The sequence below is a fragment of the Oryctolagus cuniculus genome, unplaced genomic scaffold, assembly GCF_964237555.1.
Source record: "Oryctolagus cuniculus unplaced genomic scaffold, mOryCun1.1 SCAFFOLD_40, whole genome shotgun sequence".
Lineage (NCBI taxonomy): Eukaryota > Metazoa > Chordata > Mammalia > Lagomorpha > Leporidae > Oryctolagus > Oryctolagus cuniculus.
The window spans coordinates 168,240-193,283 of record NW_027208345.1 but is presented as its reverse complement, the minus strand read 5'-3'; the positions used below and the strand labels follow the sequence as shown (position 1 = coordinate 193,283).

Genomic DNA, 25,044 nt, shown 5'->3' with positions numbered 1-25,044 from the left:
CTACCCACTAGTTTACAATGCTGGATCCAGCAGAGAATTTTTAAGCATTTTAAATAATGAAACATCCCTAAAGTTGTATTGATGAAACTTGTATTCCTTAAAATAAATTTTAAAAATCAATAAAAAGAAGATAAACAAACATCACCAGAAAATGTGGCAAGTTCCACTTCCACTTTATGCTCTATTTCTGAATAAACAAATTAAAATAGATCTTTGCTATAAACCAATGACTTCCTATATTTAGTTGATCATTGATGAACTCCAGAGTCATTTCCAAATGAAAAGGGATTCAAATTTGTGAGTTCATCACATTTACAGCTCACTGAATCAGTAGTGTCAGATTAACTCTTGTATTGCACATCTCTGAAGGAATTCCCAATATTAATGGATTAGCCTTATTAAATATCAATGTCTTCATTTATTCCATAAGTATTTTTGAAATTTATTACATAGTGGGTACTTTGATAGAAACTGATATATAGTGCTGAATAAACAAAATCCACATTCCCAGGAATTTCCATCCTAGTGGGAGAGAAAATGAACACACAGGCAAATTGCAACTACTGTAATCTCAGTAAGTGGGACATGTGATGATAAAAATCAATCAGTAAATTAGAGATGGGACTTGAGCACCTCCTTGACTTGCATCCTCTGGTCTGCTTTAAGAAAAACCAGGAGGAAAAGAAAGCTAGGCATCAGAAGCAATGTAAAGATAGGTGGCAGGCCTATTAAAGGTTGCTCTGTACAGCGATCTGCCCTCAAAGAGACCCAGCAGGCCAGTCCACTACAGTGGCTTTCAATGTGGTAATCCTGGGATTCAGCAGAAATCCACTTATGAAGAGCCCTGGAAGCTCTGCCAGCCAAGAGTTGGATCACTGGAAATGGAACTGCCCTGGAGTCGAAGGATGCCCAGTTCAGAGCCACAGATCTTGCAAGCTACAAGCTGAAAAGCCCTTCACTTGGCCAAGTTTCCAAAGTGACCACCACTGCTGAGGGTACAGCCACACAGAGTCAGTAATGTTGCAGGCAGAAGATGCCACGTGCCTTAACCTGACCACCTCTCCTCCCAAGCCAGCTAGGTAATGGAAGTCAACAGGCTGCCTTCCCCAAGGAGGTTCACACCTCCCTTAGGCTGTACCCCATGTAAAGAGATAGATAGGTCTGGGCCTCATAACTTACAAGGCCTTAAAGCTCACCAGATTATTATCAGGCCCCTTCTGTCAGTTCTTTCCTTTTTTTAAAAGATTTATTTTATTTACTTGAAAGTCAGAGTTACACAGAGACAAGAGGCAGAGAGAGAGAGAGAGAGAGAGAGAGATTGATCCCCCATCCGATGGTTCACTCCCCAATTGGCCACAACGGCCAGACTGTCAATTTCTATTTGGCTTACACAGCACCTTTCTTAGGTCCTCTAATGATGACTCTGTCCTTTGTATCTAGCCCACTTAGGGCCTCATTCCTTTGTAATCATAGCCTCTACTCTAATATCAAGGGTTCTACTCCCCACCTGTGTGTATTGATGGTCCTTTCCCCTACTTAATGTTGTATTGTTGTTCAGAATTTCTCTACAGACAAACCCCTCTACCTGAAAAAGTTGAGTGGCCTTTCTCCTGATGTTGGTTGGGATCAGCTTTAAACCACATTTATCACGCAGTCCTCACAAGGGTCCAGAGACCCCCCCCACCATCATTTCCTCTCCTCTATGAAATCCTCTCATTACCTGGTTAATGCCACTCTCAGGATCATTGGTTGCTATTCTCACCCTGTCTTTTATACTACAGTGTCTGTTTAAGTGTTTACAGGAGTTGATAATGGAATGAACCAAGGCATTCAGCAACCAGGAGGTCAACCAAATGCTGTTGCTGCTACAGGGATATACTTGGCTCCCTGCCCAGGAGACAGTGGCTTGAGACATTGCTCCATGACAGTGAAGAGTAATGTATTCCCATACAATTCCTGCTTCATAAAAAACTAAAAGGGGGGATGTTAGTAAAATGGTACAATCTTATCTATGGTGTGAACTACACCCTGACACCATCCTAGGCTCTAGCCCCCACTGCCATTGCTGGAAGCCAGGTGGCCACATGCCTCAACCATTGGTGTCAAGCTCCACTCCCATCCTAATGGGATTTGCTGCTCCTACTTCCCTGCCTGCCCCCTGGCAAAGTTTTAAAAGGACCTCTCTCTTTCTCTCCATCTCCTGATCTCTGTCTCTCTTATGTTCTTCTTCTCCCTCTTTTCCTTCTTTTCCCCTTCCCACTGGTATGTTGGGTTTCCCCCAATAAACTCTTTCCCTTAAAAAATCAATCAGTAGGGGCTGGCACTGTGGCACAGTGGGTTAATGTCCTGGCTAGAAGCGCCAGCATCCCATATGGGCACTTGTTCGAGATCCAGCTGTTCCAGGTGCTTGGGCCCTTCACCTGCATGGGAGACCAGGAGGAAGCACCTGGATCCTAGCTTTGGATCAGCGCAGCACGCCGGCCCTTGGTGGCCATTTGGGGGGGGTGAACCAATGGAAGGAAGACCCTTCTCTCTGTCTCTCTCTCTCTCTCACTGTCTAACTCTGCCTGTTAAAAAATCAATCAGTAAAGAAAATAAAGTTAGTAGGTGTAGGGATTTTATTGAACTGTATTCTTACTGGACTTCAAGGAAGTAGTTGTCCTTTAATAACATACTTTGAAGGAAAAATAAATCCAATGTTGGTCTCTGATTCTTTAAAGACTTCTTTATTTAAAAGGAAGACTTACAGTGGAGATGGTGGGGAGTGAGAAAGGAAGACAGAGAGGGAGAGGGAGAAATGCTTTTAGCTACTGGTTCACTCCCAAAATGACTACAGCTGCCAGGCTGGTCCTTGCTGAAGCCAAGGAGCCAAGAACTCCATACAGGTGGCAGAGGCCCTAGCACTTGGGTCATCATCCCCTGCATTCCTGGACACATTAACAGGGAGCTGGATCAGTAGCAGAGCAGCCAGGACTCAAACTGGTATTGTATGGGTTGCTGGCATTAGGCTGTGGCTTAACCTGTTGTGACACAATGCCAGCCCCTTTTAATAACATTTTAACAACATAAAACAGCACTATAGAAGGAATGCTACTGCAAGTCTGCCGCAAAACATGATAAGATAGAACAAATTATGGGAGTATGAGGAAGGTAGAACATTTATCTGAAGTTTCTTGCATTTGGAACATTATAGGGCATGAAATTAGCATGTAAATGTGTGAAAGTAGAGGTTTTATTTATTTATCTATTTTAACTTTTTATTTACTTATCTGAGAGCAGAGACACACAGAGAGGAATAAAGAGAAAGAAAGAGCTCCCATCCTTACCAGAAAGAGAGAAGTCTTCCATCCATTGGTTCACTCCCCAGATGATCACAATAGCCAGAATTGTGCTGATACAAAGCCAAGAGCCAGGAGTTTCTTCAGGGTCTCCCATGCAGGTGCAGGGGCCTAAGGACTTGGGCCACCTTCCACTGCTTTCCCAAGCCATAGCAGAGAGCTGCATTGGAAGTGGAGTAGCCAGGACTCAAGCCAGTGCCATAGAGGGTTTCTGGCACTGTAGATGGCAGGTTTACCTGATTTGCTACAGTACTGGCCCCAAGATCTAAGAATCTTAACTTATAAAACCTCTCCTAAAATTGTAGATTAGGATATCTGACAAATGTGGATCTGAATTGTGCTTTACTTACCTTCTAGCCATGTGAATTAATTGACTTCTCTACCCTTTAGTTTCCCCATACATAAAATGTAGATTAGGGGCCAGCATTGTGGCGGATCAGGTTAAGTTGTCACTTGCAATACTGGCATCCCATATCAGAGTGCTGGTTCAAGTCCAGGTGCTCTGCTTCTGATTCAACTTCCTACTAATACACCTGAGAAGGCAGTGGAAGATGACTCAAGTACTGAGTTCCTGCTACTCACATTGGAGATCGGGGTGAAATTTCAGGAGCCTGGCTTTGGCCTAGCATTTGCTGCCATATGGGGGAGTGAATCAGTGGATGAAAGAAAGATCTCTCTCTCTCTCTCTTTGTAACTCTGCCTTTCAATAAATAATAAACCTTTTAGAAACTTGGATCAGGGCCGTGCCATGGCTCATTTGGTTAATCCTCTGCCTGTGACACCAGCATCTCATATGGGCACCAGGTTCTAGTACCAGTTGCTCCTCTTCCAGTCCAGCTCTCTGCTGTGGCCTGAGAAGGCAGTGGAAGATGGCCCAGGTGCTTGGGCCCCTGCACCCACATGGGAGACCAGAGGGAGGCACTTGGCTCCTGGCTTCAGATCGGCATAGCTCTGGCTGTAGCAGCCATTTGGGGGGTGAACCAACAGAAGGAAGACCTTTCTGTCTCTCTCACACACTGTCTAACTCTGTCAAATAAGAAAAAAAAGGAAACTTGGATCACTTAGAAATGTGGATGAATAGATTTGTTTAACTGACTTTCTTGACTATTTGTCATGTGGGTGACACTGCCAGATTCCAGAGACATAAAAATGAACACTATAAAAGACTTCACCCTCACAAAATGCACACTCTAGTGGGTGAGAGCCACCTACACCATCCTTCTAACACTGCACAGTAATCCCTCTAAACAGAAGCGGTTGCTGGCATCACACCTGTGGTAGAGATTGCAGGCACTCTTCTATGTCCACTTCTTTCTTTCTGGCTTTGTACTTGCATCAGACCTTACACCTCTGAAATCAGGGCCATGTAACAGTGCTAGTAGAAGTCTGAGAGTATGGGTATCAGGGGCACTTTGAAACCAATACATCTCATGGCCAGAATGTCACCCATTTATATTCTCTTCTACTGCCACAATAGCCAAGGAAGTCAAGTGCTCTGGATAGTACAATTACAGGATGGAAGAGACTCCATGAACTCCATCAGCAGAGCTTTTAGAGGATCTGCCCAAGAGAATGACCTAGACCTGCAGCCAAATTTGACTGGCTAAGCAACAAACTTCTGATAATTTACCAAGAGTTACTGGTTGTGAATGACTACAGCATGCTCTTGTTTCACTAATTCACAAACTGCCCTGCAAAAGACATTCTGAAAAAGCCAAAGAGCAGTGAGTACTCATTGGTGAGTGGAATAACAGCCAGAAGAAGAGGTGAAAAAGGACCATGAGAACAGAAGGAGGCAGTACAAGGGCCCTGAGGATTGACAGGGCCTGGAAATTGGGGAAACTGTAGGTCGTTCAGGTGAGCTGGGATACAAAGAGAAAGGATGGGGACATGGGAAGACAGAAGAGGGAAGTTAGAGCAAACTGGAAGGCCTGTGAGCCAGGTTAGTAGCTTGTATTACTAATCAGTACTGTATCATGGGGAACATGGGAACCATGGGGTTGGGGGGAGGAGACTTTGAGCAAAGGCTGACATGCTCCTCTGTGTTTAGAGAAGGGATTGAGGCAGGACTAGAAATAGGCAACCAAGATCAAAGTATACCGCTTATGGAAAGTACCTCCTATAGTATCTGGCAGACAGAAATATGTGGCTCCCCTTTTCCCTTCTTCTTCTCATTTATTAAGGTAATTGGAAAAACTGGTCCTCCCTGTAACTCAGAAATCTTAGTGATGGAAAGAAATGCTTCTTCAAAAATAAATGCATGTCCTATAGAGATTGTCAATTTCAATCTTAAAACCTGACCTGTTGGTGCAAAGATTTCTCTTTTCAGTCCAAGTTTCCTTTACTTGCTTGAATTGAACTGCTTTAAATCTAATGTGCTACCTTGAGTTCTCTGTGATTATTAATTCCAATGGATTAAAGACTCTAAGGGGATTTACATAGATTCAGACTTTCAGTGATGATTACTCTCTGAGAAGAATCCCTGCTCACTTTTAGGAAATATTCTCATCATGAATATAAATTACAGTACTTTGAACTTGTGGGATAAAGGTAATCACCTTCCAAAGGACTTGTTGACCTTAAAAGAACAATGACATGCAAATAAAGCTGAATCAATGAAAATTCTCTCAGGTCAGTTACCAGGGTCTGTAGGAGGTGCTGGTGAATCAAACCTAAGTCACTGAAGAAAGGCACCAACCTTAGGTATAGAGAACCTGAATTTAAGTGTCCCATGCTTTCAATTTCCAACCTTTTCTACCAAGAATTATAAGAAACAGCAATCTGATCTTTCCAGTATATGATATAAGCATGCTAAATTCCATCCAAGTGGAAATGTCCACTAGATTGTTTCTAATTCAGAGGCTACAGACATAAATTTGTGAGTCATCTATAGAAAGAGAGTAAAAAAAAAAGTCACACATGGGGAGCTGGCCCACGGAAGACACATTGAGAGGAGTATCTGACTCAGCATTTTGATTAATATCTCAAAGTCCCTAAGTTCAAATCTTTTTTAAAAAGTTTATTTGAAAGACACAGTGGCAGAATGAGAGGGAGAGATTTGTCTCACCCACTGGTTCACTCACCAGATGGCTGTAACAGCTGGGACTTGGCCAGGCCAAAACCAGGGGCCAGTATGTGTGTTTATATCAGGGTAGGGCAAAAGTATTTCATCGTGTCACATGAATCATAGTCTGTGTTTGCCGATATTTTAAAACCTATTGTTTCCTACTTGAAAAATCATTAACATGTCTGTGTAGACTAAATAAGCCCCTTTCGCTTTTTTAAGATTTATTTTTGTTTATTTGAAAGAGTACAGAGTGAGAGGAAAAGACACAGAGGAGAAGTCTTCCATCTGCTGATTCACACCCCAAATGGCTATGACCAGAACTAGGCCCAGCAGAAGTCAGGAGCCATGAGTGTCATCCAGATCACTTGCATGGGTGGTGGGGCCCAAGTACTTTGACAACCTTCTGCTTCTTTTCTAGGTGCATTAGCAGGGAGCTGGATCAGAAATAGAGCAGACTCAGGGTCAACATTGTGGCATAGTGGGTAAAGTCACCCACTTTTATTGGCAGCACCCCACATGGGCATTACCTCTTGTTCTGGCTGCTTCACTTGGATAAATCTTCTGGCTTTGGTTTTGGCATGGCCCAGCACTGGCCTTTGACGAAATCTGGAGAGTGAACCAGTGGATGGAAGATCTCTCTCTCTCTCTCTCTCCCTCCCTCCATCACCCTCTCTCTCTCTCTCTTGCTTTTTCTCTCCCTCTCTCTCTCCCTCTCCCTCTCCTCTCTCACTCTCTCTCCCCCATCTCTCCCTCTCTGTAACTTTGAGTTTCAAATAAACAAATAAATCTTTTTTTAAGAAGGTATATCAATCCGATTATCATTTTTTTTACAGGCAGAGTTAGACAGTGAGAGACACAGAGACAGAGAGAAAGGTCTTCCTTCCGTTGGTTCACCCCCCAAGTAGCCACTACGGCTGGTGCAATGCACTGATATGAAGCCAGGAGCCAGGTGTTTCCTCCTGGTCTCCCATGTGGGTGCAGGACCCAAGCACTTGGGCCATCCTCCACTGCCTTCCCCGGCCACAGCAGAGAGCTGGGCTGGAAGAGGAGCAACCGGGACAGAATCCGGTGCCCCATCTGAGACTAGAACCCAGGGTGCCGGCACCACAGGTGGAGGATTAGCCAACTGAGCCATAGCACCAGCTCAAATAAATAAATAAATGTTAAAAAAAAAAAAGTTGTGTGTCTGTGTTAGACTTGGCTGCAAGTGGTTTGCTGAGCCTATTAGTACCCTGAGCAAGATTCACGCCACTACCTGCGCCCTGCAAACACATCTCTGCCAGGAACGTAGTGGACAACACCAGGTCTGAAGACTTATGGTGAAAATTTTGTTGTTATGATCCTAAAGTTCATGTGTATGTTCCACTTGATTTCTACATTCACCATCCAAGAGGATTTGCTTACATTCAATTTGAGGATGCTCATGATTCCAAAAATGCTTTACATAACTTGGACAGAAAATAGATTTGTGGGCATCAAAAATACAATTTGCACAGGGCAATCAGAAGACACCAAATCAGAAGGAAGCCAAGGAAGGGAGGAATGTGTATAGTTCTTCATGTCATGATGATTTGACAAATATTGATGTTCTAGAATCTAATGTTATGAAGGGAGAGCAAGAAGTCAGTCTTTTAATTACAAGTATAAATCTTATAGCCCTAGAAACAGTAGACTGATTAGAAGACTTCACGGTAGCAGAAGCCGTTCCAACATTGTTAGATTCAAACAACAAAGATCGTGATATCCCAGCCCAATAAATAATTGGAGACTAAATCACATTCTAGATCTGCATCTCACAAAAAAATTAAAGGCACCTCTAAAACAGGTTCCAAAACACATTATAAGTCTGGCTCAAGTGATGAAAAGGAACCAGGGAGAAAAGGACTACCTAAATCCAAAGTTCAGTCAAGATCACAGTCTAGGTCCAGGTCAAAATTTAGATCAAGATCTTAGACTAGTCCTAAGTCCAATGGCCACTGATATCATAAACCATGATAATCTTTAGGCATTTATCATTATTTTACTCATAGTGTGGTTTACTTAAATTATCAGAAGTACAATGTTGTAGTGATACTTTAGAAATACTTGTTAGCCTTCCATGTATCCAGTTATAATTAAAATGACATGTTATTTAGAAGCCACTCTGAAGAGTCCAATTTACTTAATGTCATGGGCAGGTACAAATTTGTGGGGTCGGCCGGTGCCACGGCTCATGAGGCTAATCCTCCATCTTGCAGCGCCGGCACACCGGGTTCTAGTCCTGGTTGGGGTGCCGGATTCTGTCCCAGTTGCCCCTCTTCCAGGCCAGCTCTCTGCTGTGGCCAGGGAGTGCAGTGGAGTATGGCCCAAGTCCTTGGGCCCTGCACCCCATGGGAGACCAGGATAAGTACCTGGCTCCTGCCATCGGATCGGCGCGGTGCGCCGGCCGCAGTGCGCTGGCCATGGAGGCCATTGGAGGGTGAACCAACGGCAATGGAAGACCTTTCTCTCTGTCTCTCTCTCTCACTGTCCACTCTGCCTGTCAAAAAATTAAAAAAAAAATAAAAACAAATTTGTGGGATCTGCAATTTTCTCAAAGATTCTCTTTATGCTTGAAGTATTCATTGAAAAGATATTGATTGACTTGAATTTGCAACATTGTCTTACTAAAAATGAAAATTCATCTCCATATTTCATAGAACTGGAAACATAGAGCTGTAGCTTGCTAATAAGAAAGATTATTTTCTTCTTTTTTTTTTTACAGAAGATCAGTTTACTATACATTAAGTAAATATTTCAACAGTTTGCACCCCCATAGAAACACAAAGTGAAATATACTGTTTGAGTACTCGTTATAGCATTAAGTCTCAATGTACAGCACATTAAGGACAGAGATCCTACATGAGGAGTAAGTGCACAGTGACTCCTGTTGTTGACTTTACAAATTGACACTCCTGTTTATGGCATCAGTAATCTCCCTATGCACCAGTCATGAGTTTCCAAGGCTATGGAAGCCCCTTGAGTTCTCCGACTCTTATCTTGTTTAGACAAGGTCATGGTCAAAGTGGAGGTTCTCTCCTCCCTTCAGAGAAAGGTACCTCCTTCTTTGAAGACCTGTTCTTTCCACTGGGATCTCACTCACAGAGATCTTTCATTTAGGTGTTTTTTGTTTGTTTGTTTTGCCAGAGTGTCTTGGCTTTCCATGCCTGAAATACTCTCATGGGCTTTTCAGCCCGATCAGAATGCCTTTAGGGCTGATTCTGAGGCCAGAGTGCTGTTTAGCACATCCGCCATTCTATGAGTCTGCTGAGTATCTCACTTCCCATGTTGGATCACTCTCCCCTTTATTTATGGGATTAAACATGACAATAGGTCTGATCTGATTTCATCATCATTTAAAAAATCATCTATTATCTTTCACTTTATGTTTCTGTGTGGGAGCAAACTGTTGAAATCTTTACTTAATGTATGCTAAACTGATCTTCTGTATATAAAGAGAAACGAAAATGAATCCTCATGTGAATGGAAGGGGAGAGGGAGTGGGAAAGGGGAGGGTTGCGGGTGGGAGGGACGTTATGGGGGGGAAGCCATTGTAATCCATAAGCCGTACTTTGGAAGTTCATATTCATTAAAGTTAAAAAAAATAAGATAGATTAATACAAAAATGAATCACCCACAGTATAACACTGACTGTTCAAACACAGTAGGTTCATGGTGAACTTTTAGGTCTTGTTAAGATGTCTAGTCCCATGTTAATATTTTATTTATGGAGCTGGCACTGTGGTGTAATGGGTTAAGCCACTGCCTGAAGTGCTGGCATCCCATATGTGTGCCAGTTCCAGACCTGGCTGCTCCACTTCCAAGCCAGCTCTCTGCTATGGCCTGGGAAAGCAGTAGAAGATAGCCCACATCCTTGGGCCCCTGCACCTGCTAGGGAGACCCAGAAGAAGCTCCTAGCTTCAGATTGGTGCAGCTCTGGCCACTGTAGCCAATTGGGGAGTGAAGACCTCTCTCTCTACCTCTCCTTCTCTCTCTGTGTAACTCTGACTTTCAAATAAATAAATAAATCTTTTAAAAAGTTTATGTATGACACAGTTTAGAATAGTTCTTTTGTTAACCCCAAGTACTTGTAGGAGTGCCCCCCCACTCTGGCTGGGTTAAACAACATTTTCAAGGTGATTGAGATTTTGGCTGAAACACAGAGCCTTCACTGCTTTTATTCTGGCTTCTGTACAGATTTGGAATATACAAAAATCTCACCTTAGAAGTTGAGCAGATCATTGATGGCAGAAACAATTTGAAGGGGGAAAGAATGTTCTCACATAATTACTCTGAAGTTTAACGAGAATTGCTGACTAATTATCTTAGTGCCATTAGAAGTAAGTTGTTTCAAAGTAAGTTTTGTTTGTGTGAGTGTGCATTGTGTAAACTAAATTGTGATGCTTATAGCACTTAGAGTGTGTATTTATATCAAAATGTGCCTACCTATTTATGAGGGAGGCTTGCTTTTCACACTTCAGTTTTATTTAATGTGTGGCAAGCTGAGAGACAACACTCCCATTTTAGGTGAGGTTGTGTCATGAAGTTTAAAATATTTCAGGAAAAGGATCAGTTCTAAGCAAGAGTCATCTCTCAGCTTTAGTTATCAATGTAGCTGACTAAAAATGAGGAAATAAAATCCTTAACCATTTATAATTTCTGTAATTTCTCTGAAAGATTTCTTTGAGGAACTAAAAGTGACTTGACATATCCAAAGTGATTTCAGAGTAAGAAGCTAACATCTTTTTAAAATCTCAGATTGTTTACTTGTAAATCTAGGTAATATTGGGGGGGGGGGAATTTCTTTCAGAGGAGTACTCTTTCCAATTTTGGTTTTGGAAACCTAGGTTTTGCCTGTGAAGAACAAGACAATGGTTTTTAGATACTGCTTGTGGATTGTGTTTGAGGGATTGATTCTAGGACTGCTATATATTGCATAGTATTTCTAGCTTTCTTTTATTTACTGTTTGCAGTTAATGTTCATGTTTTGCTATAAAATCATGCTATGCACATTTCGTTAACTTTTTAAGATTTTTCTGGATGTATAAACAACAAAGTCAATTTTTTATTAAACTGTTACACACTATTAACACCTGCACTTCAAGTTTGGAAATGCACATTTGCAAGCAGCCATGCAAAAGTGTCCATGAATAATTCATAATCTATGAAAATTATTAAAACATCCTTGCTACTAATACATTCCTAAGTACAAAAGTGACTACCATATTTGTTACTTCTGGGTAGTGAGAGAAGCTCATTTACAAAACAGATAAAATTCAATCTTTAGGCTTTTTTTTTTAATTTCTTAGTCCTTTGGGATCATTAAGCATGCAAAAGCATTGCACAGGAAAGTCCACAAAGGAACTAAGGTTGTTAGGACATCCCATTAAGCCATAGCTAGAAATGCCTCTGGATCATTCATATCAGAAGCAGAAACACTTGACTTAGTCCTGCTGGACTAGGTCATCCATCATGACATCCATCATGCCCATGTCTACCTCTGCCCTCTTCTGCCACCATGTTCTAGGTGCCCTAAGTCTCCAAAGTTGATCTCTAGCTAAGATGTTATATCATTTGCTGGTTTCCAAAAATGATAGGCCATAATAGAATCTTCAGCAAGAGCCTCTTCACACCTTGATTTATGAAAAACAAATCCTTTCATTGCCAATCAGCACCTTGATTTGATTTTCAGATATTAAATTCTAGTTTTATCCTGTCTTTATGAATTGTCTTCCACTCATCCAAAGTAATCTCTTTTGTACTCTCTTTTACCTCTTCCATTCACATTTCCCCATTTTCCATGTTGGCCACTGGATGTTCTTCACCTTCAAGTGTTTCCTCAGTCACATTTTGATGAATCAGTCAGTTAATTCATCTTTGACAGTTTCCCATTTGTGAGACCCACAACCTCCACATTTGTCTACCTGCTTTAGACCACTGTAATGTGATAAAGATCTATTGCTTTTACTGTGTCTATCAAATTCACATTTGCCATGAGAACCAAATCCATCTCCTAGGCCCATTCCACATCCATGGCCTCCTGACCTCTTCTAAGACCACCACTACCTGAGGTCAGTCAATTATAAATGTATCAACAGAAAACTCACCTCTCATCTGCTAATATCCATGCCCCTCTGAAGCAGACCTGAGGCAGCCTTGAGCCAACAGTTGTGCCTCAACTTCCACCTGTAGACCTGATGTTGGGAAGCACTCTTTGCCAGAGAATGACATTTTAGTTTTATGCTCCCAATTAAAACTTTCCCCTTTTATAAATTGTTAATTTCTTGCATACTTTACAAAATGACTATAACTTTGCTAAACAAAGTACCATTTTTTTTTGTCTTGTGCCATGTTGAGATAGTGTGATGACACTGACAGACCCTTACGATGATGTTGGTTCCCTTTTCCTTTTTTTTTTTTTTGTATTTTTTGTATGACTTTTTATCCTCTTTCCAGTTGTTAGGTTAGGTTTTATGATCTGAGAAAAAGAATTACTGGAGTCTGAGAATAGAGGAAAAGGGATTTTTCCTGGGCCTTTTAGGATAATTTCCCCTCAGATAATTTAGAAAATTATCTAAATTGCATTCAAACTTTGAACTACTTCAAGAAGAGGAATCTAATGCAACCAAGTCTGCAATGCTCCCAAAACATTACAGAAGTGGATATTCTGTGAATAAGTCAGAAGATGATTAAAATATCATAGGTTAGGTTTGTAATATTCCAGGGGGTCATTAAGTTGATGCTGGCTTCTATTTGTGGTGTGTTTGTGTTTTTGCATAGTATTTGCTTTCATTAGGAGAGGATGTAGCAGGAACAGTAAGATGCTGGGTTTTGACAAGCTTTGCAGAAGTGAATCAATGGAAGTAACAGGGCAGATCCTGTTCTTGCAGGGCAGGGATAGTAGCAGGGATTAAAGCTTACTCTAATGGCCCTTCAGTTTGTTTTCTTTGCTTGTGTTTGTGTTTCACTTTTTTGGAGCTGACAGTTCCATTAATAAAGTTTTGGTTTGTGGATTTAATTGCAAGGGGGTAGGGCTTTGGAATGTGGACTGGATCCCAGGGTGATCCTCAGCCTCAGAGCTTCCCCAAACAGCTGCGGAGTCTCTGTGCTAGGAGAGACAACTTCCCTCTCTTGTTGAATGACATTTTCCTTTCTATGATGCATATAATCTGTTAGTGGATTACGTCCTTCCTCCCAAAACATGTGTTGCACTGCCTTCTGAGCAGTTAGTACTTTTGTGGGTCTGAGTCTCAGCTGTTTTGTTCTCCCTGGCCTTTAAACACTCCTTGATGTTCCCCACCTGGTTTGCTGCCATTTCCCCTGCCGCCCAGGGTGCAGGACTTTCACCTCTTTCCTTGTCCTTGACTTGTTCACCCTGGAAGGTTAAGAATTTGAATCAGTCCCTGTGGGTCAATCCTTCAAGACCTATTAGAGTTAGGTATTAGTCCTTTGACTAGGAAGAAACCATATGTCATTTATCATTGACACGTGGTACTCATTACTCATTTTTCTGTTGTGGGTAGTGTTTAGCCCCCAGCACTGATTCTCAGCCTGAAGCCAGTGAATCCCTTCAGTTATAGTTAAACAAAGTTTTTATAAGTCATTTTTGCTCACACTATAAGAAGGTTTACCCAGTCATCTCAAGCTAATTAGAAGCTCTGATTGGCAGCTTTAAATTGATTAAAAACTTAAAAGTATTAGTCTTTTAATAATAAAGGTGCTCTTAATGAAAAGAATGAGAATGATGCTACTTGGTGCTTAACGAAAATATTTTGATTTAATGTATGTACCAGCTATTGCCATTTCTTTATTGTATTAAAAAGTTTCCTTTTAAATAAATAGCAGTTTTTCAGTGTTTAAAAGAAAAGAAAACCTGCTTCTTCACCCTTCTTCACCACCATTCAAGAGGTGGTCACCTTTTTGGTCCTCTATCAATGATTTTTCCTTCACCCTGAAGTTGTTGATCAGTCTTCTTCCAACATGTCTTATTCCTTCTTTCTTGAATGCCGCAGGTGGCTGCACCTTCTCTTTCTTGTCAACCAGGCCAATCTGGCAGTGAGTTTATTGGTCTTTCTGGGACTCTTTCCATGGCTGTTTGCCTGCTGCTTTGGAGTTGGTCTGGGCCTCTGCCTGAGCTGCATTATTGGCTGCGGGGACTCCAATGCACCCCACCCCCAACCCCCCCTCTGCCGGCTTCTTTTTTTTTGGTCTCTGCTCCTTCAGCATCTGGAATGGATCAGATTCAATGTCAAATAACTGGTTTAATTGGTTGGTAACCACGCAGAGAAGCCTTCCTGTAGGTCCCCAGCCCTGATTGTGGCTCGGCAGTGCTTTTCTCCACAGATTGCCGTGGGCCACCTTGAGTTAAGAGCTCCTGCTTCAGTACTTCCCACAAGATGATCCAGCTCAGGGGGAAGGAGTCTACTTAACACTGTAGTTTTAGGAGCCAGTGCTGTGGCACAGTGGGGTAATGCCCTGGCCTGAAGCACTGGCATCCCATATGGGTGCTGGTTTGAGACCCGGCTGCTCCACTTCCAATCCAGCTTTCTGCTATGGCCTGGGAAAGCAGTAGAAGATGGCACAAAATGCTTGGGCCTCTGCACCCATGTGGGAGACCTGGAGGAAGCTCCTGGCCTCAAATCAGCACAGCTCCAGTCATCGCAGCCAACTGGAGAGTGAACCATCAGATGGAAGACTTCTCTGTCTCTCTGTCTTTGTCTCTCTCTCTCTATTTCTTAAAACTGTAGTTTTAAAAATAAAACTACTAGCAGTAATTTTGCAGTTCCGAAAAAGGAAAAGTTGTGGGGTTAAAAGTTGTATTTTCTTTCTTATGGAAACTTCTAATATTGTATTTTTATATGTCCTTTTTAAAAATATTGTGTACAACCTTTAAAACATCAATGTTTGGATCAAAAGAAGACCCAGCCTATTTTCTGCTTGCTGTAAATTAAGCAAACATGTTTTAATAAAAACAAAATGAAGGAAAGAAAATTGAAGCAGCCAGAACATGAACCAGTGCCCAAATGGTGAGCCTGTTCAGTTGGGCTGGGCATCTGTGGGCCTCTCAGGCTTTAGCAGAATGTCTTTAGCATGCAGGCTGTAGGCTGTGACAGTGTGGTTTTCTCTGAGACTTGCTCATACCTCTCCCCATTGTAGCATCCTGTGCTACAGCCTGTGATTTTGGCAATGTCTTCAAACTAGTTGCAATTTTTCACTCAGAACTAGCAGAGAGAGGGCTGAAGCCACCAAAAGAGGAAGTTAGCATTTAGAAATTCCCATTCAGACTGTCACCAACAAAAATCCCACTATTACTATGGGCCCCAAGCCAATGAGCATACAGTATGTGAAACCTCTATCCAATGGGAAAGCCCATAAGATGACCCAATAAGAAAATAGTAAATTCTTAAAAACCCAGTGCACTTGTGGAAAAGCCAGTGTCCCACTCTGGCACTCCATCTCATCTCTCAGATGAGCTGCTCACTTTCACTTGCAAAACAAATAAGCAATAAAGTTTCCACTCACTTGCCATTGTTTCCAGGCTTTTTTTCTTTACTGGGCTAAGGAAAGGAACCCACTGAATTCACTCCAGTAACTACCCTCCCTCTGTGACTGGGAACATACTAGATGCTGGCTTTGTGGGTAGTAGCTTGGTCTGCTTGCCAAAATATGGCCCATAAATAAACCTTTACAAAGGAAGTCATAAAATCTAGAAGACATAAAAGAAATAAAATAAAATCTGAGTCACATAAATCAAAACTTTCTTCAAGGCAAAAACACCATAAACCAAACATTAAGAATCTATAGTAGATTGGAAATCCCTGTGAAAAGCATAAGTTTGCATTTTCAAGTCTATCAAGAATATCTTCATATCAGGGAAAGTGAAATAAAAGTGATTCTCAAACGTTTGACTCAGCTGCAGCCACTGCAAATATTTGGGGAATGAACCATTTATGGGAGCACTCTCTCTCTGTTTCTCAAAAACAGTTTTGAAAATCACACACACACAAATTGTATGAATTAAGCTTTTTTTTAACTTTGATGATTATTTCTGAGATATCAATTGCAAGGAGTTCCCATCTGTCACTCATACATCAATGCTGAATTCCAACCAAGTGCTTGAAATATGCTATATCTTGACATGAAAAAGGCAAAGTTCTCAATACACTCTAAGTCCACTATGCAGAGAGAAACCATAATAATAAAAGGGGTCTTCAGAACATTGGTGGGAAATGCATACTACAAAAACAGTGCATAAATTTTGATATTTTTGTCTTAAAATAAACTCATATTAACTTTTTACAACATATCTGAACAGGATGTAGTTTGAGGTGCTAGGATGTATAAGGCAACAATTTCAAAAGAGCTCGTAATGCAACATGAATTCTGAAAATACAGAGAAAACTCCACATTGATGGTACAACTCAAGTGGAAGAATGGTGAAATAATTGGTGCCATATGGAAAATGTATGGCAACAGCAATTCAAGAGAATCAGTGGTGTATGAATAGATAACTCTTTTTAAAAATTAACTTGAAGGACAGGCAACAAATTTCATGTTTTTCATATATATGGTTTTAAGAGCGTAATGATACTTCCATCCACACTTCCCCTTCATATTCCTTTCATATTTTAAGGTTTGCTATGACAAACTTTCAATTTACTTTATAATCACAAGCTTAATCATCCACTAAATAAAAGGCTCAACACAAAGTGAAATATACTGTTTGAGTACTCATTATAGCATTAAATCTCAATGCACAGCACATTAAGGACAGAGATCCCACATGAGGAGTAAGTGCACAGTGACTCCTGTTGTTGACTTTACCAATTGACACTAGTTTAAAAAAAAGAAAAAAAAAGGCTCAACAAGTAGTAAGCAGAATAACCACTGTTCCTCAGGAGTATAGACAAGGAATATAGGACTATAAATAATAATCAAATCTATGAGGACCAGGATTGTGGCATAGAAGGCTAAGCTGCTGCTTGCAGTGCCAGCATCCCATATGGGTACCAGTTCAAATCCTGGCTGCTCTACTACTGATCTAGCTCCTTGCTGATGTGCTTGGGAGGGCAGTGGATGGCTGAGTTCTTGGGCCCCTGCCACCCATGTGGGAGACCCAGAAGAAGCTCCAGACTCCTAGCTTTGGCCTGTTCCAACTCCTGCTGTTGCAACCATTTGGGGAGTGAACCAGTGGATGGAAGGTTCTCTCTCTTACTCACTCTCTCCCTCTCTTTCTCTCCCCCTCTCCCTCTCTCCTCTCTGTATCTCTGCCTTTCAAATAAATCTTTTTTAAAAATCAAATCCTAAAATGTCAACATTACTCATATACATTATATTGTTTTGTACTCTGTATATTAATTACCAGAAATCAGGAAAAATCTATGATATTTGTCTTTTGAGGACTTGCTTATTTTACTAAGTATAATGATCTCCACTTGCATTTATGGTTCAAAAGTCCTGGCTAATCCAACTCCACTTCAACATCCTGCTAATGTGCATGTTGGGAGGCAGCAAATGATGACTCCATTCCTACCACCCACATAGCATACCCAGGTGGAGTTCCATGCTTCTGGACTTAGCCTGGTCCAGCCCTGGATTTTGTGGGTATTTGTGGATAACCCAGCAGATAAAAATTTCTGTCTCTGCCTTTAAAATAAAATAAAAATATTTTTTAAAAAGGTTAGGCTGTGTCAGTAAAGCTTCTGCCAGTGACACCAGCATCCCATATGGGTGCCAGTTCAAGTCCCAGATGCTCCACTTCTGATCCAGGTCCCTGTTAATGTACATGAGAAAGCAATGGAGGATGGCCCAAGTACTGCACCCATGAGGGAGACCCAGAAGAAGCTCCTGGCTTCTGGCTTTTGACTGGCCCAGCTCCAGCCATTGAGACCATTTGGAGAGTAAACCAGCAGGTAAAGATTGCTTCTCTCTCTCTCTCTCTCTCTCTCTCTCTCTGTGTGTGTGTGTGTGTGTGTGTAACTCTGCCTTTCAGATAAAAAATGAATAACCTCAGGATCATTGTGTGTAGCAAGTCCAAGACCCACTGAGCATTCAGGCTTGGAGGGGATTTAGAGAGCATCACAGTAATAGAATTCTGAGATGGGAGATTATCTTGCCCCAAATCTTCCAGTTTTTCTTTGTCACATAGCTCGTATCTGTCAACACTCACAAAATACGAGAAACCAAAGATGCTACTAAAATTAAAAGTCTACTTCAGATGTTGCTGTGGATTATTTCTGAGAGGAGGAGTGCAGTGGGGGTAAGAGGCACAGAGTTACCACACAGACTCCGGGAGTCAGGTGAAAGCTGGCCAGAGGCGAGCAGCCCACAGACTCATTTATTTCAGTTAGTACAGTAGCTTATATAACTGAGGCAGACAATCCAGTCAAGGGGTGGTTTATGCCCTAACCAATCACAGCCTGTTGAGAGGCAGGCTCCATTGCCAGGTGGGTTTTGAAATCATTCTTGAGTAACTGATGCTCACTTGCCTGTGGCCATCTTGGCATGGCCTTATCATTCCACCACATTTCCCCCTTTTCATTTATTTTTGAGCAACAGGAGGCATGATCCTTTGTCATATCATTGTTGACTCTGTTTCCATGTGGTCTCTGTATGTGGCTGTGCCTGTCTTAGGTTGTCCCCCAGGGGATCTTACCCATAATTGACTAACCAGCCCTCAAAATGGGAGACCACAGGAGTGCTTGCTCAGATGGGGGTAGGAATGAGGAACAATGGTAATCAGGAACAGAGTGACTGCACATAGGCTGTGGGCCATTTGAGTGGCTGACCAGAGTTAGTAGAGTATAAAGCAGTAGAGAATGTGGCTATGGGCAGTTCCTCAGGGTAGGATGATAGAGCGGCAGCTTGACAATTGGTAGCAGGTGCATCCACTAACAAGACAGACTCTCAGTCTTGTTCAGCTGGTTCTGGTTGACTGTCAGTTGCAGGCTTGATGTTTCTGGCTGCTACCCAAATGTGCTGTCCCACATTCTCTGGAAAGACACAAGCATATCCTAGGCCCTTGGTTAGCAGAGAGTGTGGTCTCTTCCATTCTCTTATCAGGGGATCTTTCCACCTAAACATAGGGGCTGGGATCTGGGATGGAAAGTGTCGCTCCCCGTCTTCGTGGAGGAACGACACTAGACCCTGCCTAGGCTTCATATCCGAGTCACGGCCCCATTATGTCGCTCCCCGTCTTCGTGGAGGAACGACACAGGACCCTGCGCTGTTCTTTCTGTCTGCTCGGCCCTCCCCGGGTTTGCTGCTGGTTCTTCCCGGGTTGGCTACTATCCCTTCCACCTCCGTGGAAGGGCAGTTCCCCCTGGCCGCATTCCCCACTTCCGCAGGGGAGCGGCACACCGCCGGCCGGCTCTCTGGGGGCTGCACAGGTGTTCCCCTTAGATGTTCCCCATAGATGTTCCTGGTGCATGCCGTCTCTCTCCTCCTTTATAGTCCTCCTCCGCCAATCCCAACTCGGCTGCCCACACGCCGAGTACGCTGCTCTCCTCCAATCAGGAGCAGGTCCCACAGTTTATTGGTTGAACTGGAGGCAGCTGTGTAGAAGCTGTTTCCCTTCTCAGCGCCATATTGTGGGAAAGCAGATGCATAGAATAAGTTTTAATTCCAGTAACTTAGTCTAGTCCGAGTTGCTCACAGTTGCTCCCCACAGATCCCCCTTTCTTTTTATTTTTGGCGTTGATACGTGCCTGTCTTCGGTGTCCCACGGCACACACTCTGCTCTACTTGCTAGAGTTGCCATAGGCTCTTACAAGTCCTATCCATCAGGCAAACCGAATCCGGGTCCTCTCTTCGCCATGTTGTGAGGAGGTTTTTAGGCGCTGATGCGTGCCTGTGTTCGGTGCCCTGCAGCGCATGCTCTGGTCGAGCTTTGCTGGCGCTTACCGCCTTAAATCAGGCAGACCGAATCCAAGCCTCCTAATTGTTGCATTGTGGGGAAGCTTTACTGATGTTAATTCGTGCCTGTCTTCGGTGACCTGCGGCGCATAAGCTGCTAGCTGCCCGCAGGTGCTCATCGCCTCACTTGATTAGGCAGACCGAATCCAAGCTCTCACATTGCAGTGTTGTAGGGAGGCCTTTTTATTTCTCTATTTCTCTATCTCCGGGCATTCCTATTTCTCCCATTTTACTTCTATCTTCCAGCATTCCTATTTTTCTCACTTTACTTCTAAACTTCTGTTTCTCTTATCCCTGCGGCTTCCCGCTCTCATTCTTATCCCCGCGGCTTCCCGGCTGCGCCCGCCCCGAGGCTGCTTCTCGGCGGCTTCCCGGCTGAGCCGCTTCAGCCCGCGCCTCTCTCATCTGCGCAGCTTCCCGGCTTTGCGCGGCTTCCCGGCGCCTCGCCCCGCCGGCGCCCGCCCCGCGGCGGCTTCACGGCTCTGCGCGGCTTCCCGGCGCCTCGCCCCGCCGGCGGGTTCCCGGCTCTGCGCGCACGCTCCGCGGTCTCCACGCACTTCGCGCCCGCACCACGGCCTCGCGCCAGCGTTCCCTATCTATTCACGCCCCGTGCTCTCTCTGCACGCGGCGGCTTCCGCGAATGTTTCCGCCACCACCGGCATTCAGTCCAAGTTCCCCGGACTAACCTGGCGAATTCCAACCTGGCGGCCCACGTCTCTGGTTCCAGATCTTCGCCTCTTGCTCCCCAGGGTGACTTGAAGAACTCCAAGGTGGCTTATATCTCCGCCTCGGCCTGCACTCGCGGCTTCATCCTCCCTAACACTCATTTCTCCTGGCTTCTCCCCACAGTCCGTATCCAAGTCTAAGTTTCTTATAGGTTTCACTTTCACTTTCAACCTGCAGTCCGTATCTAAGTCTAAGTTTCTTCTTGCTTTCACTTTAAATCCTAACTTCTTTCCCACAGTCCGTATCCGAGTCCAAGCCTCCTCCAGGTTTCACTTTCGCTTTCAATCTCCTAGCTTCCCCGCCATAGTCCGCATCCGAGTCTATGAAAGCTTTCACTTTCGCTGTCAATCCTAACTTCTTTCCCACAGTCCATATCCGAGTCTATGCCTAGGCTTTCAATAGCTTCTTCCGGCACCTAGGCTCTTTGCTAGTCTCTCTCTCCGGTATTTTCCCATTTCTTCCCGTTTCTTCCCTCCTAAGTTTGCTTTCCGTCCTAAGTTTCCTATCCGAGTCACGGCACCATTATGTCGCTCCCCGTCTTCGTGGAGGAACGACACTAGACCCTGCCTAGGCTTCATATCCGAGTCACGGCCCCATTATGTCGCTCCCCGTCTTCGTGGAGGAACGACACAGGACCCTGCGCTGTTCTTTCTGTCTGCTCGGCCCTCCCCGGGTTTGCTGCTGGTTCTTCCCGGGTTGGCTACTATCCCTTCCACCTCCGTGGAAGGGCAGTTCCCCCTGGCCGCATTCCCCACTTCCGCAGGGGAGCGGCACACCGCCGGCCGGCTCTCTCGGAGGCTGCACAGGTGTTCCCCTTAGATGTTCCCCATAGATGTTCCTGGTGCATGCCGTCTCTCTCCTCCTTTATAGTCCTCCTCCGCCAATCCCAACTCGGCTGCCCACACGCCGAGTACGCTGCTCTCCTCCAATCAGGAGCAGGTCCCACAGTTTATTGGTTGAACTGGAGGCAGCTGTGTAGAAGCTGTTTCCCTTCTCAGCGCCATATTGTGGGAAAGCAGATGCATAGAATAAGTTTTAATTCCAGTAACTTAGTCTAGTCCGAGTTGCTCACAGTTGCTCCCCACAGAAAGGATCTCCAGTGTTTATAAGCTGGGCTGACACTTTGGGAACCAAAAGTAAGAAAATTGATAGTGAAAAGAACCTCTGTCAAAGCAAACGGTGTGTCTGGGGGCATGAGATTGTTTTTCTGTCTTTGTAAGAGATATTTAATAGTCCTATGAGTTGTTTCAATGATTGCCTGTCCCTGTGGGTTGTATGGGATACCTGTATGTTCCAGGACCTCAGGAAGGAATTAAATTCCTGTGATGTATATGGTGACCCATTATGTCTTTATGGTCCAAGGGATACTGAAGACCCACATGGCTGACTTGAGAGCCTTTATCACATTACTAGCCTTTTCTCCAGATCGGGCTGTTGCAAATACAGCCTTTGAATAGGTATCTACCACCACATGGACAAACTTAAGTTTAACAAAGGAGTTAATGTGGGTGATGTCCACTTGCCAGAGCTTATTAGGAGCAAGGCCTTGAGAGTTCACCCTGCTTGTTGCAGTGGGCCTAACGGGGTGAGGGGGATACAATTCTTGCAAGAGCGCACTAGGTGTTTGCATTGGATCATTGTTAGCTCTGGAAAAAGCAATTTTATGTTGCTTGCTGACATATGAAATTTTTGGTGTAGAATATGGGCTTGTTGTAGGTATCCGATGGAAGACGTATTGCAGGAGATAAGATGATCAACCTTTTCATTGCCTTGGAAAATAATGCCAGGTAACCCAGTATCTAATGGGGCCTTGAGGGTAGATATGATTATGGCAAATAGAGGCACCCAAGGTTCATATCTAAGGGTTTTTAAATTTGACAACTGGGTGTTGATCTTTTCTATAGTGGATTTGGCTGCTGATGTCAATGTGATTTTTGAGGGAGGGCTGTTTCCCTTAGTAAGTCAAATAGTGATTTAAGCTCTGCAGGTGTTAAGGGAAGGAAGGGCTTCAACCAATTGAGTTTGCCGCATAGTTGCTGAAGTTCATTAAGTGAATATTTATGCTTTATTTTTAGATTTGGACCCATTGGAAATATATGGGAGGAGATTTGATAACCCAGGAATTTGAAAGGAGGAAAATATTGTACCTTTTCTGTGGCAATAGACAAACCCAGGAATTGTAAATTTCTTACTGTCTGACTTAAGCCTTCAGAGTCATCACATAATCACATTCTCCTGAGCAAGTAAGATATTATCCTGATAATGTATGACCAAGAACTGACCTTTAGGTGTGCTGGTTGCATGAGAAACATATTTTTGACAAATGGCAGGGCAATTTTTCATGCCTTGTGGGAGTACTGTCTACTGAAATCTTTTTGTGAGGAGCTAGAAATTGGGTTCCCATACTGTAAAGGCAAAGCAGGCCTTATCCTCCTCTGCAATGGGAATGGAAAAAGCAATCTTTGATATCAATGGTAACTATGTGGAATCTGTTAGGAATGGCCCCTGGATGGGGAATGCCAGCCTGGAATGTTCCCATCTTTTTTATGATTTTGTTGATGGCTCTCAAATCCTATAGTAGCCTAAATTTTCCCTGTTTCTTTGCTATCACAAAAATGGGTGTGTTGTGAGGGCTAGTGGAGGGCTCTATGTGTCCCTTTTCCAATTGTTCCTGTACCAATTCCAATACCTACAGATTTGGGTTGTAATATTGGCCACTGCTCTCTCTACCCAGATGTTTCCTGTTCTTTCACATTTAATGGGGATTGGGCCTGGTTTTTGTATGAGGTGAGCAGTGGCCCCTAGAATTGGGGGTGAATCTTACTTGTAGGCTCTCCATTAAAGCTGTTGGCTTGTGGAGATTTGTGATCTGTAGTAAGGACCACTTGCATTTGTGAGAGCACATGTCTCCCCTGAAAGCTCATGGAAACCTCAGCAATTAGTAGAAAGATGGTTCCTGTATGGAACCATCTCACCACACTGTGTCATCTCACCACATTACTGGCTTGATGACCTGATCAGCTGATTTTAATCCTCCAATGCCTTGGAGGTCAGGCCCAGGTGCTGTCTTCCAATGTTGCATTTTTCTTATGTCCCTAGCTTTTAAGATAGTGGCATCCACCCCCATATCAATTAAACCCACAAAAGCAATGTAATCTAAGTATAGGGTTCATTTTGGCCTCAAATTGAAGATAGGCATTGACCAGTTAATGATGGTGGGACTCCCTCTTACTTGTTGGGCTGAGGGCCACCCCACTGGGAGTTTAAAGGCTTGGTTTTGCAATCATTTGCCCAATGAAAGCCTTTTTTTACATCTGGGACACAGCATTTTGGGCTTGCCCCATCTGTCAGTGTTTGGGCAGTTTTGCCATAGGTGTCCTGTTTCCTGACATCCCCAACAAACTGGAGGGTCATTAGACTTCCTTGTGTTCAGTTTGTTAATGGCCACATTTAAGGCCTGTATTGATGTATCAGCAGGGTTTACCTCCTTTGTAGCTACTATCCATTTAGAAAGGTCTTCATTACGGACTGGGGCAATTGGAGCTTTTGCCTCTTTGGTAGCACTTCCCCAAGCTAATTGTTTGACCAGATTGTCTTGATCAGGCCAAGCAGTAATATTTTCTCTACTGCCTCCAAGACTCTGGCAAGGAAATTGAGGAACCATTCACCTGGGCCTTGAACTAGGTTTCTAAAGAGCTGACTATATTTAGAAGGATTTATATTTTTTAAGGCTCTAAGTGCCAAATCTCTGACCTGATCAAAATAGGTAACTACTCCAATGCAGGCCTGTTCATGAGAATATTTGTAGGTGCCACGGCCTCTAAGCATATCAAAGGTTACTGCTATTCCATAGGCAGCATTATTCCTCACCACGGTTTCATTCTCTTCCTCATAGGAGGCTTTCCACAGTAAGAACTGAACTGTGGTCTTGACAAATATGCTTTGAGCAGTGTAATCCACTCAAAATGAGTTTGAAGATTC

At 43.4% G+C, this 25,044-nt stretch overlaps 2 pseudogenes; one reads left to right on the top strand and one right to left on the bottom strand.

The window, feature by feature from the left end:
- Positions 1-5,443: 5,443 nt before the first annotated feature.
- On the top strand, positions 5,444-8,385 carry LOC127486735 (serine/arginine-rich splicing factor 10 pseudogene; annotated as a pseudogene).
- A 3,424-nt stretch (positions 8,386-11,809) lies between these two features.
- Positions 11,810-23,968, bottom strand: LOC138848290 (SERPINE1 mRNA-binding protein 1-like; annotated as a pseudogene).
- Between the last annotated feature and the right edge of the window lie 1,076 nt (positions 23,969-25,044).